This window comes from Lathyrus oleraceus, chromosome 6, assembly GCF_024323335.1.
Source record: "Lathyrus oleraceus cultivar Zhongwan6 chromosome 6, CAAS_Psat_ZW6_1.0, whole genome shotgun sequence".
NCBI classification, from domain to species: domain Eukaryota; kingdom Viridiplantae; phylum Streptophyta; class Magnoliopsida; order Fabales; family Fabaceae; genus Lathyrus; species Lathyrus oleraceus.
In genome coordinates, this window is record NC_066584.1 from 438,792,290 (window position 1) to 438,795,105 (window position 2,816).

A 2,816-nucleotide genomic window follows, 5' to 3' on the forward strand; every position below is an offset into this window, starting at 1 on the left:
TTTCCATCTTTTTACTTGCTTATAAATAGAAACGCGAATTCACTTTTACAATGATCCAAACTTAGAAGAGAGGCAAACTCAGAAGCAATTTTGTTTCACTTAGGCATATATTCAGTATTTTATAGTGGTAATCGCTTCGCATTGGAGTGTTACCATAATTGTGTAATCAAGTCTGTGATAGAGTCTGTAATCGAGTTTGGAGCACTTTGGAAGGAAGTTAATCCTGCCGCCATTTTCTTTTCCGCATTGCAATTTACTCAGCCCTCCGATTGGAGCAGGTTTTTATTTCTCGCTTTACTTTATTTATTTCCCGCACTCGCCTTTACTTTATTTATTTTGCGCACTCGCTTTTACTTTATTTATTTCCTCGCACTCGCTTTTACTTTATTTATTTCCTCGCACTCGCTTTTACTTTATTTATTTCCTCGCACTCGCTTTAAATTATTTACTTTCCGCACTCGCACTACTTTTATCTACTTTCCGCACTCGCACTACTTTTATTTAAATTAATGCACTTTTATTTTACCATGTCTAACTAAATCTAAAAGGTTAGAATGTAAGGATCGTAATTGAACCGATAATCCGTACAATTGTCCGTAGAAACACTTAAGGGCTATTTTAACCTTCAACTTAAGTTTTCCCGCACTTCAATTTCGTTGGGTAAGATCGAAAGCCGTCCAACGTCTTTATAAACTTAATTGTTTTTAACTATTTCAAAAACAGCGAAAGCGCTTTGTTTAGTTCATTAGGAGTTTTTAACATTAAGAAGAAAATAGATTTTAAAACTATTTTGCGGACGCGTTTATAAGTTTAGAGTCTGGTTCGTAAGAACCTCTTTTGGTTAAGAAGTCCAGGTTATAATACTTTTCAACTTAGTCAAGATACTATATTTCTTAAAAATAGGTTTACTACTCTAACGCAATGCGCGCCTTTTTATAAGTGACAATAAGAGGGTTTGATTAGGGAGTACAACTCGGTTCTGAATAAGCGAAAGCGACAGTTCCTGTTAAATTAGTTCTTTTCAAAATAGGAAACATTGCCCATAAGTAGTTCTATTAGCAAGTAATTGGATTATCAATTGATTACGTGAATTACATTCGACCCTGTCTTTATTAATTAAATCTATTTAAATACTCTACTTTTCATTGCACACTACGAAAAACACCTATTTTGACTGCCTTTGATAAACCCCATAATATCAGATAACGATAGCTTGACACTTGGTCTCTGTGGATTCGACAATCTTTTATATTACTCTGACGCGTTCGTATACTTGCGAAAAGCACGCATCAAGTTTTTGGCGCCGTTGCCGGGGACCAATTTCGTCAAATTCCATTTTCCTGTTGTTATATCATTTAGACTAAGCTTATTTCCCACCGGTCAATGCGAAGAACTCGCAGTACCGGAAGTTTAAGCATAGTAAACCCTCTGGCGGAACCTGAATGTTACGCTCGCGCACGTTTATTCTTTCATAGAATTAAGAGAGCTATGGCCGAAGATCAAAACCAAAGACCTCTTAAGGACTTCTCTCAACCATCTAATGAAGAACCTAGTTCTAGTATAGTAAACCCAACTATCCCAGCCAATAATTTTGAACTTAAACCATCTCTGTTACAACTAGTGCAACAGAGACAATTCGCGGGTCTCGCTACCGAGAACCCTAACCAACATCTAAAGATATTTCTTCAATTAGCAGATACTCTTAAAACCAATGGAGCTTCTCCTGAGGCAATACGTTTAAGATTATTCCCTTTTCCCCTCAGAGATAAAGCCCTATCATGGTTAGATTCCCTTCCACCCAATTCCATTACGACTTGGGATAACCTTAGAAGAGTTTTTCTTGCTAGATATTTTCCCCCGAGTAAGACCGTCGTTCTTCGAAACCATATAACTAGATTTACCCAAAACCAAGGAGAATCGCTGTTCAAAGCTTGGGAGAGATATAAAGAGTTGTTACGAGCATGCCCACATCATGGCTTAGAAAACTGGTTAATCATTCAAACCTTCTATAATGGACTTCATTATAACACAAAGATGACCATCGACGCTGCCGCAGGCGGTGCTCTGATGAATAAATCTTACCCTGAAGCTAGTGCCCTCATCGAAGACATGGCTCAAAACCATCAATCATGGGGAGTCGAACGAGCGACAGTTGAGAAGAAGGAAGCCCAAGGAGGAGTGCATGAACTGAGCTCTATAGACATGATGCAAGCTAAAATGGACGCATTAGCCCTCAAAGTCGAGCATATGTACACAAACCCGAATACTGTAGCCGCAGTTTCGTCGGATTGTGAGATATGTGGAACCCAAGGACACCAATCTGCAGAATGCAGTCTATTGAACGAAACCCACTCCGAGCAAGTGAACTACACCCAAGGGAACCCATACTCGAATACCTATAACCCTGGATGGAGGAATCACCCTAACTTCTCCTATAAAAACAATAACCCTATCCAAAATAATGCACCTCCGAGACCTAGTTATCAAGCCCCAAGATCAAATCAACCTATGCAACCTGTACCACCAAAGCCGAGCCTTGAGAAAATTATGGAAAATTTTATCACCGCTCAAACCCAACAAAACAAGGAGTTCATGAACCAAAACATTCATGTTAACGAATTGATTACTCAGTTAGGAACCAAGGTTGACCAAATAGTTACTCATACCAAGATGCTTGAAACCCAGATCTCTCAGGTAGCTTTAAACCAAGCCCCTCAAACTACACCTGGAGGACAATTCCCTGGACAACCTCAACAAAATCCGAGAGGACAAGCCAATGCCATTACCCTACGAAGTGGGAACGCTTATGATGAGCC

At 39.2% G+C, this 2,816-nt stretch overlaps 1 non-coding gene across 1 annotated transcript; it reads right to left on the reverse strand.

The window, feature by feature from the left end:
- Window positions 1–1,872: 1,872 nt before the first annotated feature.
- Window positions 1,873–1,979, reverse strand: LOC127099157 (small nucleolar RNA R71). The gene has a single exon (XR_007793699.1). It is a non-coding gene; the product is annotated as a small nucleolar RNA R71 (small nucleolar RNA).
- Between the last annotated feature and the right edge of the window lie 837 nt (window positions 1,980–2,816).